General features: G+C 57.9%; 1 protein-coding gene across 3 annotated transcripts in view; it reads right to left on the reverse strand.

The window, feature by feature from the left end:
• The window catches only part of SBK1 (SH3 domain binding kinase 1), a 45211-nt gene that overhangs the window by 4562 nt on the left and 24334 nt on the right, over positions 1 to 16315 (reverse strand). Inside the window, exon 1 of one of the 3 annotated variants that reach the window (XM_059415060.1) lies at positions 16151 to 16309. The exons of 1 other annotated variant lie outside the window; for it this stretch is intronic. The gene's annotated coding sequence lies outside the window, so the exon portion shown is untranslated. Of the gene's footprint in view, positions 1 to 16135; positions 16310 to 16315 lie in introns of those variants that run through there. One more of the 3 variants, XM_059415061.1, reaches the window with a different exon arrangement.

Consider the following 16315-nt stretch of genomic DNA (forward strand, 5'->3'; position numbering starts at 1 on the left):
ACAGCAAGTGCCCATCTGGGCCTGCATCTCTTGTCTGTCGGTGGGGGTGGGGGGGTTGGGCCGGGGAGCCGGGCTTCCAGAGCAGGTGCGCTCGTGTCTGTGCGTGTACGGCAGGAGAGGCCCGTGAGGAATCCTCCAGAAGCCTCTGCCCTCACCTCCCTCCCTCCTACCTCCAATCCCAGGTGACTCAGCCAGCACTCCCCCAGCCCCCACCCCTGCGAGCCAGCCCCAGGCTCTCTCGGAGAGCAGGCAGACTCTGAGCCAGCTGGCCTGGCGTTGGATGCGGCTCTGTCACCTGCTGGCTGGATGGCCTTGGGCAAGCACCTTCATCTTTCCCTGCCTTAGCTTTCCATCGATAAAAAGGAAAGAAGAGTGCCTTCTCCCTATGGGCTTGTGACTTATTAAAAGACTTGGCCGGGGACCTCTGGGTGCCCGGTACCCAGTGAGCCCTCGGTGAGGGCCAGGCGCCTGTGCTCTCTCAGTGGTGGGATCTGTGTTCCTTCTGGCTGGCCCGAGGAGGCTGTGAGCAGGGCGTGCTCACTCGGGCCCAGCGGCTCCCCTCCAGGCCCAAACCCTCCGCTCTCCTCCTCTGCCTTCCCCTTCCCTGTTGGCACCACCCAGCCTCCCACTTCACCACGCGGAGAGGAGGAACATCAGGAGGGAACTTCCTGGCCTCCCACCCAGCCGCAAACGGAGCTCCATCTGCGCGTCCTCCCGCTGGCTGGGGGAGCAGAGGACCCTCCTCCCCGCCTCTGATTTGGCTCCTGCCCCTTCTGCTGCCTCAGGATCCTGCTCCCCCCGACTCAGCCCCCTTCCCCTCCGTTCAAGAGCAAACCCTGTTCTACAGAACCTTCCCCCGCCACAGCCACTGCCTTGCCTTTCCGAATTCTTTCGTTCTGAATATATGCCACGAGTCTGTCGGAAACGCCACGCGAATGCCCTCAGCGGGGCGGGTCTGTAGCCTGGACTGGCTCATTTCCTAGCCGCCCCCGCCCCCCCCAGCAGAGGGAGGGATGGTGCCAGGCCCACAGACGCGGGGTCCTGCTGCCCTGACCTCCACCCCCGACCGGGCTGCGGCACCTGTCACCAACGCTCAGCGCAGTCCCCGCTCTAACCGGACAGTACTGGGTCCCTCTCACTGCGGCCATCCACTAGGCGAAAGTGGCAGCCTCTGCCCATGATGGTCTTTCCTTGCTTTCCATGCTGTTAGGGGTCACCCGTCCCAACCTCTGCAGAATGCCCACAGGCTTCCCGCTCCCCGGGTGGGGAGAATTCTGAGCCAGGGAATGCAGGCGATCTGCTTTGATGTGACCGGGACAGGGATGGCCCTTTCTGGGGAGAGTGCAGGCCTCTCCCTCTGGGGTTCCGAGGAGTCCACACCCTCTTGGCCTTGAACTCTTCTGCCTGCCCACTGGGGAGAAACTGCTGGGCTGCTCTGCTGACCTACTTCTCCAGGACGTGGTGTGTGGCCTCCCGGAGGGCCGCCGCGCGGGGCTGGCCACGGGCGTGCACGCACATGCACACACACGTGTGCGATGCTCCCACCTCGGGCTGTGGCCCTGTCCGTCATTTGGGGTCGTTTCTGCGTCCTCTGGGAGACTGCCTGGCCGCTGCAAGTCTCTAGAAGCTCTTCTTACCTCTCGCCCCACCCCAAGAGAGCGTGGCTCGCTCTGCTGCTGCTTTGGCCTCAGAGCTGCACTGTGTAGGCACCAGCCTGCGTCAGGGGTGGGTTTGGGTCCCACATTTGCCCCCTGCGATCCAGGTCCAGCCCGCGGTTTGACCACCACCCTGCGCTGCTGCTCTCTCCTCTCCTCTGCCAGTCCTGCTGCCCGCCTTGACCTCCCGCTGACCCACCCGCAATCTTCTGGATCTCGGTCCCCAGGCCCCACTCCTCCAGGAAGCCTTCCCTGCTGCCCCAGGTGCCGACTCCTGCCTTTGCTGAGCCCCAGGATTCACACAGGTCTGTCTGTCTCTCTCTGAGAGTTCCTGCTGAAATGTCTTGGGGTGATCTCAGCGTTGTCCCCTGTCTGTCCCCGTCAACAAGCCAAGAGGTCTCCGGGGGAAGGGGCTACCTCTGACCCAACTTGCCCTCATCCCTCCCCTCAGTTCCTAGGGCCCGGCACTGGGGGTCTTCACCACCGACCCTCTCTCCTTCACAACCATCCTCTCCGTTCAGGCCTGTTCTCTGCAAGGCGTCAGCGGGCGACAAGGAACCGATCCACACAGCCGTCCCTGCCGCTGCGTCACGGCCCAGGTACACACTGCCTCTGACCCAGTTACCACGCATGTGACTTAAGAGGCACAGTGGGGAGTGACAGAAACAGCACAGGCCTCGGGGCTCAGCAGGCTTGCCCTTGATCCTGCTACGCGCCAATTTTGAGTGGTGACCTTGAGCAAGTCCCTTGTCTGGGCCTCGGGGACCACACCTTTACGGCAGGGAGAATCCCATCTGTGACAACAGCAGCAGCTAACCCTGAAGTAGGGCCCTGCTCTGAGGATGGGCTCGTGTTCACCATTTAGTGGGTAGGTGTTCTCATGACCCCTATTTTGGGAGAAAGAGAAGGAGGCAGAGCGCCCCATACAGCCCGCCCAAGGTCAGAAGGCTTTGGTTCCAAAGTTGGCGCTCTTAACCACAGTTTTCCCAAGCCAGAATGTTGGGGGAACGTCCCATCCGGATCCCTGGGTATCCAAGTGGGGAAACTGAGGCTCAGGAGAGAGCAAAGCCTGAGCTGAAGCTGCCTGTGCATCCACCGAACTCCTGCGGAGAGCCGACTGGGTGTCGGGCACTGTCCAGGCCCTTCCCGTGTTGTATTAACTCACTTAATCCCCACAACGGGGAGGACAGAGCAACTTCTTTCCAGGCAGGGACTTGAGGCCAGAGAGGAAAGACACTGTTGCTTGCCGAGTGCTTGAGGGCACGTACCAGCGGGAACTTGATCTAAGACATTTTACCTTCATCCGCCTTGAAGGAGTGGCTGTGGACTTGGGTAACTGTGACCTTTCCAGCAGCAGCTGGTGGAGGCCCCTGACTGCTTTCCCTCCCCCTCATCCTGTGTGGTTGACACTATGGTCCATGGTCCACACTCAAGATGACCTTGTTGTTCCGGGGGACCCCCCCATGCCTTGCACCTCGAGTGTGTGTCCTCACTGGCCCCGAGGAAGGCCCTCGGTTTCCCCTCTGTTGCTGAAGGAGGTGGGTGTCACCTGGCCTTCCCCTCAGTACTTGTGGCTGTGGCCCTGTGGGCTGGGTCTTCTGCCACATGCTGGGAGGGCTTCCCAAGCAAGAAGCAAGACCCAACCACCTACCACTTCCTGTTGGCACGTGGCTTGAGCAGGGTGTCTCTCTTATATGCATAACCACCCAATGCATTGGTGCCTCCCTTCCATAACACACACACACACAGTGCCAGGCTGGCAAAATTTCACTCGCTGAGTCCTTGTAAGTATCCCAAGAAGGCCAAGATGTCTCCCGTTTTTTAAACAAACAGCTTAACCTAGTACACACCATGAAATGTACCCATAGTAGGCACAATTCCAGGATTTTAGTAAATGTCCATTGCCACGATCAAGTGGTGCTTTCTACTTTATAGATGAAGCACAGAGACCCAGGAGGTTGGCGATTTACTATGCTTCTGGCACAGATAGCCAACTGTCCATCAGAACTTTGTGTTTCCTCTTTTATAAGGCAGAGCTGTTGCAGGAGCAGCGAGGTCTATTCCCCACCCCCCACGCCCGCCTGGCAGCCAGGTGTGGCCACGTGACCAGCTTCCCCCTAGAATGGGAGCAGAAATGATGGCAGTCACTGGTGGGCGGGGCCTCTTCAGAGTGGGCGGGGTTTCTCTCTTTTCTCTCCTCCCACAAGCGGGCCTGATACAGAGGCCTCTGGGTCCTAAAGAGACAGTGGAGGGGCGCCAGGGTGGCTCAGTGAGTTAAGCCTGGGCCTTCAGCTCAGATCATGATCCCAGAGTCCTGGGACTGAGCCCCAAACTGGCTCCCTGCTCAGCCGCGAGCCTGCTTCTCCCTCTTTCTGCCACTCCCCCTGCTTAGTCTCTCTCAAAGAAATAAATAAATCTTAAACAAACAAACAAACAAACAAAGAGAGTGGAGCTAGGAGCTAGGAGCCTGGGTGCCTGGCTGTGGGTAGTCTCTTGCCGATGAAGGTTGCCCACTCTACATCTTATGGAACCCGGAAGGAAATGACCGTTGGGTTAGGGCTCCTGAGTAGAGGGGTTTCTTTGTTACAGCAGCTAGCACTAGTCTAATCCAAGGATTATGTAGCCAGGAGGCCAAAGAGCTAGGATTTGAACCTCTGTGTGTCCAACTGCCTGGAGGGGGTGACCAGTCTGTAAAGATGGGGAGCCTGCTCTTATCCTGTCTCATGGGAGAATAAAAACACTGGCAAATACTTATTGAATGTTTCCATATGCCAAGTGCTGGGCTAACCATGATGGATTAAATGATTTAACAAGCACAAGTCCGGGCGGTAGGTGCTACTCTGATGACCCCATCTTACAGAAAGGGGTACAGAGGAACTGATGGGCTAACCAGGCTGGATCTGAACTCAGGCTGTCAGGCTTCAGGTCCCATGCTCTTATGCACAGTGTCCTCGGAGGCTCCTAAAGGTAAACCCAAGCAGAGAGCAGCACAATGAGACAGTTCTCGCATCATGACAAGGAGGAAATGCGTTCTCAGTTGCTGGGGGTAGAAAAGCAGAGACCTAGATGTCCCTCTGTTGGGGAATCAGCAGTGGGGGGTTGAGGCTGGACCAAGTGACATCAGCCAGGCCTTTCTTACTCTCATTCTGGAAGTCTAAGATTCTCTGTCCCCATGCGCAGGTCCCCTTCCTCAGGTCACCGCACCCGTGCTGTGCCCTTAGCGCAGGCAAACCCCAAGACTAGCTCTAACCAAGCCCTGGCCTGGAAGGAGTGCATCGAACAGATGATGGTGCTTGCTGGGTCACTGCTCTGGGTTCATCTTATGAAACGCCGTGTCACCAAAGCAGCCATAAAACAAAAGCATCGTTTCAGGTACTGAGTGGGGACGGGGGCGGGGGGAGCTGCTCCACTTTGCTTCTGTGGAGAGTGAGGGGCTGGATCGTGATGCTCCCAGCCTACTCGGCCAAGCCGGCTTCAGATACCCTCAGCCCCCTTTCCTGCCTCCAAGCTTCTCCCTCTAAGGCCTCCTTATCCATGTCTTAAGACCACATCTGACCCACGCCTTGCCTTGCTCAGGCATTCAGCCTGTGGTGCTTTTTCCTGCTCAGCATGAACTTCCCTTTCTTCAGGGAATGGCCCCTCTCTCTGGCCACAGGTCTCAGGAGAACTGTCTCCACCCAGGCTTCGGGGCAGGCCGGATGCAGCCGGGCTGGCCAGCAGGTTCAGAGACCTGTGACCAAAGCTGACGCCCTGGGATCTAGAACTAGGACTTGGGCTTCAGCCATCGGGAAAGAGATGCCTCCCAGTCCCTGGGATGCAATGCTGGAGGGCAGAGTCTGGAGCTGCTGGGGGCCGGCTTGGCCACGGTGCAAGGGGAGCCTGGCGGAGAGCGAAACCTCAGAGGAGAAAAGCAGAGTTGTAAGGTGGAGGGATTTCTGGGAACTCTGGGCACCTGGATCCAGGCAGGACTGAAAGCAATTATACTCCTGACCATTTGTTTCATGCATCGATACGTCTTCCTTTTTGGCTTAAGCCACTCTAAGTTGAGTTCATGTAACTTGCAACCTAAAGATTCCAGAGAAGTATGTCTGTTCAGGCCTGGGCACTGTGCCGGGTGCTGGCATGGGGCGAGGGGGTTAGAGCAATGCATCAGGTAGAAGATACGAACCTACGAACTAGGAAGGCAGACAAAATGAGGACTCAGATAACCAGAAGGCCAGAAATGCCACGTCAGGGCTCCAGCATTTCCAAGGAGGGCAAGACCGAGGGGATCGTTGGGCTTCCTGGAGGAAGTGACATACAGACGGGCTTTGAAGGGGATTGACAATCCAGCAAGAAACTCAAGAGGTCCTCGAAAGCAACCCTCATGCCTTAATCACCTTGGTAGTCCTAGGGCTTAGCCAGGGTGTGACAAACGCTGGGTAAATAATTCTTTACGTGTTTGGTGAGTTGTAACTTTTTCTGTCTTGGTTCTCTGGAACAGGCCCCTGCAGGCACACAGTTAATTTCCCAGGGGCTTGTGTGAGGTACCATTTGCCCTCAGAAAGCCAGTGGCTGGGCTGGGCTGCAGGCCAGGGCCTCTGCACAGTGGGGCGTGCTCTGCCTCTCACAGCCCAGCTGCAGCACAGCAGAGGGGGGCGTGGCTGGGAGTGCCACTGGTGGGGACCGAGAGGCCACAGGTGTGTGAGAGAGGAAAGTGACAGAACTGCTAACACTGAGGATCCCCGAGGTGTGCCAAGGGCCTCGGAGAAATTAACTTATCTAAGCCTTGCAACACCCTGTGACATGGGGCCTGTTATTTGCCCCAACTTACAGATGATGAGGAAACGGAGGCCCAGAGCAGTCATGTCCCTTGACCAAGATCATCCCATAAATGGCAGAGCTGGGATTCAAACCCAGGCATGATCACTCCAGTGTCCAAAAGCCCGGCCACTCCGTGTCATTGTTCCTAGATTGGTATCGTGTCAGTCACCACTCATTTTCTCGACATGCCAATGCTTCACATTGGGGCTGTCATCTTCACGGCACGCCTGTGTAACAGAGAAGGCCTAGAGGGGTTCAGCAGCCTGCTCCAGGCCACTCAGCCAGGAAAGGGCAGAGACAAGGACTGAACCCCAAACTTCCCTCCTCAAGTCTTCTCTACTCTTGGCCTCTGCCCGCACCATCTTCAGCACCACAGGCGAGGACAGCACCCAGGCAGCCGGCACAACTGTGCAAGGCTCGAGACGCCCGAGGAGGGAGGCAGGCATGGGCCGAGAGAGGGACCACTGCAGAACTGGAACCCAGGCCCCCCTCCCTGGGGCCGCTGGAAAGGTAGGGCCGCATACACTGCCATTTATTTAACCAAACCCCTACTGGGTCATGTCCAACTTTTTGCTACTTTAAACAAGAGCTGCCTTGTACCTAAGTCATTTTGTAGCATGCGGATGTGTCTCTATGCTCAGCTCTGGAAATGGGTGGCCAGCTTAAACAGTGAATGAGTTCTGAATTTCTATAGAACGTTCGGTGTCCCCCAGAGGGCCGTGCCACTGGCCCTCCCCCAGCCCTGTAGGAGACAGTGGCTTCTCGGTGGGGCACAGCGGCTGCCCCCGGCCGCCCCCAGCTCCCTCGCCCTCTCTGAGCCTCTGTCTCACTTGCTTTAGTATCCTACTTTGAAATGGGAGGGAGGGGCAGGGGAATAAGAATAGGTTTCTCCCATGCAAGTATTTGCATGAAGGAGCTCCGGAATCCACAACAGACATTAATAAAGGTACTGGACCTTCTCAGCCCTCACTCCCGCTGGTCTGAGCCCTCCCGGTCCCACGGGTACAGTGGTAACTTCCTACCTAGCACCCCCCACCCACCACAGCCCACTCGGGGCACACTGCCCCAGCTCAGCACCCACCATCAGCTCCCATTTCATTCCAAAGTCCTCACAGGAGCCCTCAGTTTACCCCTCTGAACTGTCCAGCCCTCCCTCCCCTGCTCCAGACACGCAGTCCCCCCAAACATGCCAGCTCCTGGCCTGGGGGTTGTTCTCTCTGCTCTTAGATGGCCACATGGCTCCTTTCCTCCAAGTTCTGCTCAAACGACACCTTCTCAACTAGGGTTCCTCTACCGCACTCCCCTTATCCTGCTCTAGTGTCCCCGAGTAAACGGTATCCTTCTAACGTATTATATAATCTACTGCCTGGTGAGATCTACCGTGACCCTCTCTCTTCGCCACTAGAACTTCAGCGCTAGGAGGGCAGGGATGCTGGTTTTGTTTCCTGCGGATCCCCCAGCAGCTAGGACAGTGCCTGCCCATCACAGCGACTTCCTCACTATTTGGTGAATGAATGGATGCATGAACCAGTCTCTGGGGAGAGGAGTGGGACTCAGTGGACGAAGGCAGGGCAGGAATGAAACTTTTCACTAGGGAAGATCCTTTGAGGTCTAGGCAGTAAAAGTTAGGTGTGGCTGATGGTCCAGACGAAGCCAAGGGGAAGTCACCCCCATCCACCCAGGCTCCACAGCCCAGGGCTGGGATCCCCTTCCAAAGGCCAGAGGAGGAATGGCCCAGCTTGGTTGCCCTGGGTCCCCACAGTGGGCCAGCCCATGCTCAGGAAGGTGGGGGCCCCTGGGAGCTCCATGACATCCCACCTTGAGCAGAGCCCTCTTTATGTCCCTAAGGTGAGGGTCCCAGTCTGGCTCTCTGCTGCTTGCCGTCTTCCCCAGAGGGGGTCCCTGACCCTCATTTGTTTACCCCAGTGCAGAAATGTGTTCACATGGGGGTTCTCCTGTCTGCTGCCGGGGAGTCGGGGCACCCAGAGCCCGGCCCTCTGGCCCCAGGAAGGCCGTGAGGTGTTTGGCAGAGCCCTGGCCCCTGTTGCTGGTCCCAGGGAGCTCCTGGCAGCCCCCTGCCTCCCCTTCTCTTCAGTTTCCGTCTATCCAATGAACTATTTAGTGGTTCTTAACTCTTCACGGGTCACAGAAGGCTATGTGAAAAGTCCCCAGTCACCCATGCACACTTTTACATGCAACATCGCGGGGGGGGGGGGCAGGGCCCCAGGGAGCCCTCAAGCGGCTCCAGGTAAGGCCCCTCCCTCCCCTTGGTCCTTCAACATGAATAGAGACTCCAGCAAACATTCGCATCCCGTTCAATAGGAGGAGAAGAGTATTCTGCCATCACTTCCTTGCTTCCTGTCTTGGTACAAATCCCAGCTCCACCCCTCTTGCTGTGTGACCTTGGACAGGCTGTGCCGCTTGTCTGAGCCTCAGGTTGCCCGTCGGTGAATGGGGGCTGACAACGTCCGTCTAACGGGGTCAGCCTCCGTGAGCATGAACCGGCACTGGGCCTCTGTGAGCATGACACCGGCACTGGGCCTCCGTGAGCATGAACCGGCACTGGCCGGACAGAGGGGTCTGGGACCATGGGTCGACCTGTCGTGGATTCGCTGCGACTCAGCACCGTCTGCCTGAAGCTTGGTTTTCTACGCTGGACATGGGGGCTGTCTGGGCTCGGTTGAATCTCACCCCCCGAATCTGCGCTAGCTGGAAGGGACTTCGGAGACCATCTGACCCGGCTCCCACGTTTCCAGAAGGGACTTCGGAGACCATCAGGTGGGAAGACGGAGCCAGATCGAGCAGCCGAAGCTGCGACAGCCTTCTTGCCACTGCCCTCCTCGCTAGGGGCAGCCTGGGGTTCCCCTTGCTGCGAGGCTCTGCCTCGGCCTCCCCTCCAGCTGGCGCAGTCTGCCCTTTCCCTGGGGCACATCCTTGGTGGTTATTAATAGCCTGGGATGCTATCCGCCTGCAGCTGGTGCCCGGAGCTGGAACGGGCTCTCTGCCTCTTCTGGCCCTTCCAGCCAGACCCTGTGGGGGAAGGAGCGGTCCCGGGCCTCACCCCTCCCCACCTGCCTGAGGGCCAAGTGCCTGTGGCAGCCCCTGCGGGTGTGGGAGGAGGCAGGGGCTTTGCTGCCTGGGTGAGGTGGGTGGCCCCGCACCCAGCGGATCAACAGGAATGGCGGGCCGAGAGCACAGAGGGGGCCTGGCACTCGCTGACCGGCCCAGGGGTGGCGGCTGGGGACCCACCAGTGGACAGGTGGCAACCATTGGAGAGACAACTGGGTGAGCCAGAGGCTCCCTGAAGAAATGAGCCCTTCCTGGCTCCAGCCCTCACCCCTTCCTGAGCCCCTAGAGTGGGGAATGAGGCTGGAGCCGAGCTCGGGAGGCTGGAGCCCACATTCAGGCATTCCTGGGTAATTTCTGGCCACGAAGCCCTGCGTAAGTCACTTACCCTCTCTGGGCCTCCATTCCTCATCAGTTAAATGGGGATAATAAGGTACAGGTTAGAAGGTTATTAATAATAGTTAACATTTATGAACCATGTAAAGTACTAAGTCCTTTATGTATATATAGAGACTGGTTTAAGCCTCACGAGTGTCTTTGGAGAACCTATTATTATTCCTATTATGTCCCTTAAAGCTCAGGAAATGGAAACAGAGAAGGAAAGATTAGCTGACGTGCTTGGTGTCACATGACTAAGCGGCTTAGCGCTATCTGTCCGGCCCCACAACGTTCAGTAAATCTTTGTTGAGCACTGTTCTCGGATCCGGAATCCATTCATGAACCAAGCAAACGGACCTGCCCTCAAGGAGCTTCTTGCCTAGTTAGGAGGCAATCATGAAGGTAGCGAGGAGATGTGGGTCAGAAAATACAGAGTCCTAGAGGGGAAGACAGAGCAGGGAGAGGTGAGGAAATGTTGGGGGTGAGGGGCGAGACCATGGACGGGTGGTGGTCAGGAAAGGCCCCAAGGTGGTGGGGGAGCTTTTGTGGCGGAGGGGGCCATCGTGGGTGCAGAGGAGCGGCTGCGGGCAAGGGGCAGAATGTGCGAGGAGAAGTGAGGAGGGAGTGGCAGTGCGCAGGGCCTCGGAGGCCACGGCAAGAACCTGGCTTTCTCTTGGTGACACGCCCTCCAAAACCCTGGCCTGAGCAAACCCTTCCTGAAGCCAACATGTGTGCCAAGCTCTGGGAAGTGAAGAGACAGCATAAACCTGACCTAGCTCACCCTTAAGAGACTTGGAGTTCAGCCCCCTGTAGCAACTCCACCACCGCCCCAGGCGTGTGGCTAAAGAGGAAGGGATGAGGGAAGACTTAAAAGCTTCTGCAAAAGTTCCGGGGGCTGCACTGCAGATTCCTCCATGCTGCAGTGCTTGCCTGTCACGGTCCCATGTGAGCAGAGGTGTGGGAGCAGGAAAGCTGGGTGGTCATGTCCAGAACTACAGCCAGAGCCCAGGTTAGGTCCTGTTGGGCACTTCTGGCTGGCCTTGCCCTTTGAACTGTGTGTGAAGGGTGGAGAAGTGGGCAGGATGTTCTCTGAATCCTGGATATGGCAGCTCGAGTAAAGACTTTCCCCTCTGAGTCTCCACTTTTTTACCTGTAAAAGTGGGGCTACCATTCCCTTTCTGCTCAGGACTTGCGGGGACCAACATTAACACCAAACCTTTAGTGGGGTACTCACCGCCATTCCCTTTACAAATATTCATTCACTTAGTCCTCACAGTGACCCTCCAAGGTGGGTACAAGCACCATCCCTTTCTGTAGATGAGAGATCTGTGGCCCAGAGAGGTTAAGCACCTTGCACAAAGTCACACAGCAGGGTCTAGAGATCATGCTTTTTGCCACTAAAATATGTTAACTGGGGGCCTCACTGCCCCTTCTGGAGACAGCTGGGGGGGTGGTCAGGGCCAGCAGATATCTGAGCTCTCAGGAGGGGAAGATCTCCCTGCAGGGCAGTGGCCTTAGCTAGGGAAGGGGAAGCCATCCCATGATGGTGGGGGGGGGGGGAGGGGAGCGGTTGGGCAGACTCGGGGGACCTACCCTGGAGTGGGGATTTGTAGAGCCTCTCTGGGGCCTGACCAGGAGGATGAGGAGGCTCTGTCCTGTCCAGCCCCCACCGAGGTCCCTCAGGGCCATCCCAACAAGCAGAGGCAGTTGGAACATTCTGTGGCTAAAGTCGCAGGGAAGGAAAGCTGGTGCAGTGGGGGAATCACTGTGGCTTCCTCCCTCTGGGACCAGCTCATTTGCATACCCCGCAGGGTGTGGCAGAAGTGACAGAGCAGACACTGAAGTAGCGGCACAGCTGACAGGCTTTCCTTGTAACAGGCTCCTTTAGTCCTCACCATAACTTGAGAATGAAGGAGCTATTATCACCCCCACAGCACATCAGGAGAAACTGAGGCACAGGACAGCTGCCTTGTCCAAGGTCACATAGCCAGGGAACGGTACAGGGCGGATTTGAACCCCGGGAATTCCAGTCCAGTTCCACTTTGGTGGCTCCCAGAGGCGGGCAGTGAGACTCCTCCCTCTGGGTTCACGTAGGGCTGTTCTCAGCACTAAGTGAGAAGGTAGTGCCCCAGGGTCCGGCACAGAGCACTTGACATTGGAAAACGTTCCACCGCTTCCTCCCAACCCCGATATTCCCCGGTTCCCCAAGGCGGGGCTGAGTTGGGAATCCGGACCTGTTCTCTCTCTGGACTGTGGCCCAGCGGTGGCAGGTAGCGAGGGGCTCTGACTGGACCCTTCAGGGCTACTGCTGGGCTTTCTGCGGCCAGAAAGGGGGTCCAGGGAGCAGGGGAGGGAGTGGGTGGTTTGGGTAAGACTCAGGATTTGTTGGAGATGCTGGTCCTGACTCTGTCCTGATGCCCAACCGCCTGGGGCAGAAAGCCTTGGGAGCTCGCTCAGCAGACAGAGCAGGTTCCTCACCTAGAAAGCAGAGGTGGGCAGGAGGCCTCGACTACAGAGCGATGGCTGAGCTGCCTTAGATCCCACCCCGAGAGCCACAGTGCAAGGTTCTGGAAGGGCCTTCTCGGGCTAGAACCCCACCCCACCCACCCCCACCCCCGATGGGGTCACGCTTCATGCTCTTAAGCACCACACAGTACGGGTCCTCAGACACTCTCTTCCCCTTTCCTGGGGACAGCAGAAGCCGTGTGGGCTCTGTGGACTGGCGATGGGGAAACCGGAGAGGCGTGACCACCAAGTCACAGTCATCCACTTGCCAATTTCCCTTGTAAAAAGAGCACTTTTCACATGCCAGACCCTTTCCTAAGCCCTCGTAATGCTGTAGCTCACTTACCCCCCCCCCCGATGACCTTGAGGTAGGTATTATCTTTGTTTTCCACAGAAGTAAACTGAAGCACATGGAGGGTAAGTAACAGACTCAAGGTCACACAGCAGCCAAGTGGGAAACCCACGGAGTCCAGAGCCTGTGACCCCCAGCAGGGTGCTCTGCTATCTCCCTTGACCTCGGGCTGCTATGGATCTTTATCCAGGAAGATGGCACAGTCCCTTCCAGGGCCATGCCCTGTGGCTGGGGCCCAGTGCTGGCCCCTGGCCCCCAGCCCAGCCGCTTGGCAACACCCGTTGGTTTCATGAATGTTTAGGGAATGTCAATAATTTTGAGTGACTTCTGTGTCCAGGCCCCTGTCTCTCCTGCCTGACCAAAACTTAAGAGCAGCTTGAACTCAGTCCTAGAAAGTTAGAGCAAGGAGGAAGCTTATAGTGAGAGAACCTCAAGTCCAATTCCTTTCTGGACACATGGGTAAACTGAGGCCCAGGCAGCAGCCCTCCCCCCAGAGTCCTCAGCAATGCCTGGGCCTAGGGCCTTGGACTTTTGCTCCCGAGCAAGTGGGACAATTAAAAACAAGTTTTTGGTGGTTGCCTCCTTCTAGCACAATGAGGGGTCACAGGATGGAGCCCAGAGTAAAACCGGGGCCAGGCTGGGATGCTCTGGCTTCAGGATTCGGATTCACCTTCCCACTTCGCCCCAGAGGGACACTGCTCTGTGCTGTCCTAACTTGGCCATGGCGGAGGCAAGGAACACCCACGGGTGCAAAACACATACAGACGGAGGTCTCGCTCTGGGCAAACATTTTCTGGTCTCCGCCCTGGGCTTGCAAAGCCCAGATACCTACAGGAGGGGCTGGCAGGTCCCGTAAAGGAGTGAGCAGGCCAGGGGAGGCCCCCGGTGAGCTGGAGGGCAGATGCCCTAAAGAAGGCGGTGATTCTTTGGCTCTGGCCTGGGAAGGCCACATCTGATTCTTCAAGAGGATCCAAAAATCAGAACTCGTCTATGAAATCGTATGTTGTTTTCCAACGCTGGCAACAAATGCAAACACGAGAAGAACACTGTTTGGATCACTGTTTGGAGAACCAGAACACTGGAAGCTGTATTTTACCGCAGGTCCCGTACCAAGTGCCGGTCTCTAGTATGGACAAAGCTGCTGCGGCGTAGACAAGACAGACCTGGCTCCATCTCCTGGGGCCCAGGGTCTAGATGCGGAGACGACGTCTCCCAGCACCCCAGGACGCGTCCTACAGTCTCCAAGCTGCCAGCCATCAGCCAGTCCAACTCAGCTCTGCACTCTGGGTCAGGCCAGTTCAGGTCAAATGGGGAGGTCGAGGCAGAAAGCTGCTTCTGAGCCATCCTGTGGTGGGGCCTCTCAAGTGGAGGCACCAGTCCCAGAGGAGGGAGTCAGAGGACACAGGGGGAGGAGCCAGAAGTAGAAGATGGTGACTGGGAAGTGACAGCTGATGCCACAAACGGCTCGGACTTGTGCTCAATTCCAGATTCAGGGGAAGCCACTGCAGGTTAAGGAGGAGGGGCGATCTACTCTCTGTCCCCCTCCGGCCTTCTGATGGTTTTCCCTAGTCACAGTGACTCCAATCTCTGCAGTTCGGCCTCTCACTCCACACCTTGCCTGTGGGTCACATGATCAGACCCTGGGCTCCGCTGGAAATGAACTCCTTCACAGAGGGAGAAGACACACCTGGGTGCTCCTCGTGGCACAGCTGTGATCTGTCTCTACACTGCAGAGTGAGTGGCTTACTCTCTGTCATTATCTCGGGGAGATGCCACACGCTTGTCCAAGGTCACCCAGTCTTCAGAGCAGCTGGCTTCCCTATAGCTTGGGCTGATGGCACCTGCCTCGACTGTCCTTGAATTTGCAGGAGGGACTGCCAGAGGTCTGGCCCACAGCACCCCCAACCTCTTCTCCTGCTGGTCACCTCCTCTCTCCTGGGTCAGTGCTAGCGGCCGGTGTGGTAGGGGCACTTGGTATTGAGAATGGGGGAGGAGAGGGGTCAGGCACCCAGGCTCAGGGCCCCCAAGGCTGCAGCAGGAGGATGAACAGGGGTTGCAAGTGCGGGGTCAGGACTGGTCAGCTAGACCTGACCAGTAGGACCAGGCCTACCTCCACTGGCCCAACCGCCAGTGGCCTGAGAGCAGCCCAGGGTCTCCTGACCTGGAGAGACCAGGAAAGAGAATCAGGACGATGTGGGGGAAAAAGCCCTTGCGTCCACAGCCTGGCACCTCACAGACACTAGCTAAAGGTTTGTTGAGTAAATAAATGAACAAAGAAACTCCCAGTGGGGCTACCTGTCCCAAGCCCTGCCTTCCCCAGCATCACCGCTTGCCTATGCAGGGCTGAGAGAAGAGACTGGGGGAACCCCAGCGGCCCGGAGTGTTCCCTCAGCAAGGTCCAGACCTTTCTCAGGACCTCTGATCCAGAATTTCAGGGTATGACATCCCCTGGGCCTCTCCTCTTCACATGAGCTGTGAGGCCTGGGGAGCAGGACCTCCCTGAGGGCCGGGCTGGGTGACTGCTGTGTACAGACTGGAAAGCTAAAGCAAGGACCTAGAATGGTCCTTTGGTTGTCCAGGACACACAGATCCAACCTGAGGTTTGGCCCTGGGAATTACGGAGGTCAGGAGAAGGGAAGGTCTTGGGCTTGCCAGCCATGGGGCACATGGGGACAGAAAGGTGCCCTGACCTGAAATGGCTTCTCCGTCCAGACTACCTCTCTTCCCCAGAAACCACTGCCTCACTTTGGAAAGAGCTTGCCCCCTCCTGCAAAACATACAAAGTATGACTTGGGGGACCCCCTCCTTGTGGCCTGGGCAGTGGGGGGGCAATGGAATCACGGAGAAAATACAGGATTCCCACCCATTATCTCAAACACACCCCTTCCCTGTGCTCTCACAGACAAAGACACACACCCCAAAACCCGGCCATCACCCTAGGGCCACAGCCACAGGCCCCCTCACCTGTGGACATCCCCAAATCTTCCCTTCCCAGGGGGGACTTCACTTGGGAACTCAGCCTGCCCTTGGTGGGGGGGGGGGGGGGGTGTATACCCCAAGGACCCAGAGCCCAACAGCTCCTGGCTCACAGTTTTCGGAAGGGTGGGGGGGAGGCTGTCCACCGTCTGCCCTCCCTCCCTCTCCATGGCACGAGGGGCTCTACCACTACTCCCCCCTGGGGCCCGGGGGCAGCGCCCAAACCCCAGGGCTAGGGTGTGAGGTGGGGGAAGGGAGAGGAGGAGGGGGCGGCTCCTCCGAGCGAGACACAAAGAGACGTCCTTCAGCCTCGGCTCCATGGCGACGCTGGGGAGGGGGCAGTGTTCACCCAGGACTTCCTTCCCCACCTGCAGGGTTAGGGACCTCGGCGGCCACTCACCTGGGCCCGGCTTACCTGGGCTGGGGCCGCGGGGACGCCGCGGCGGGGGGCCTGGGCGCCGTGTCGGTTTCCGTCCGCCCGGCCCGGGGTGGGGCTCAGGGCGCCACAACCATAGGCTGGGATGCGAAGGGCGCCGCGAGGGGCTCAGTCGCCCGAGTCCTGGAGCTTTGGGGGGGGGGG

The sequence above is a fragment of the Mustela nigripes genome, chromosome 11 (assembly GCF_022355385.1).
Source record: "Mustela nigripes isolate SB6536 chromosome 11, MUSNIG.SB6536, whole genome shotgun sequence".
Lineage (NCBI taxonomy): Eukaryota > Metazoa > Chordata > Mammalia > Carnivora > Mustelidae > Mustela > Mustela nigripes.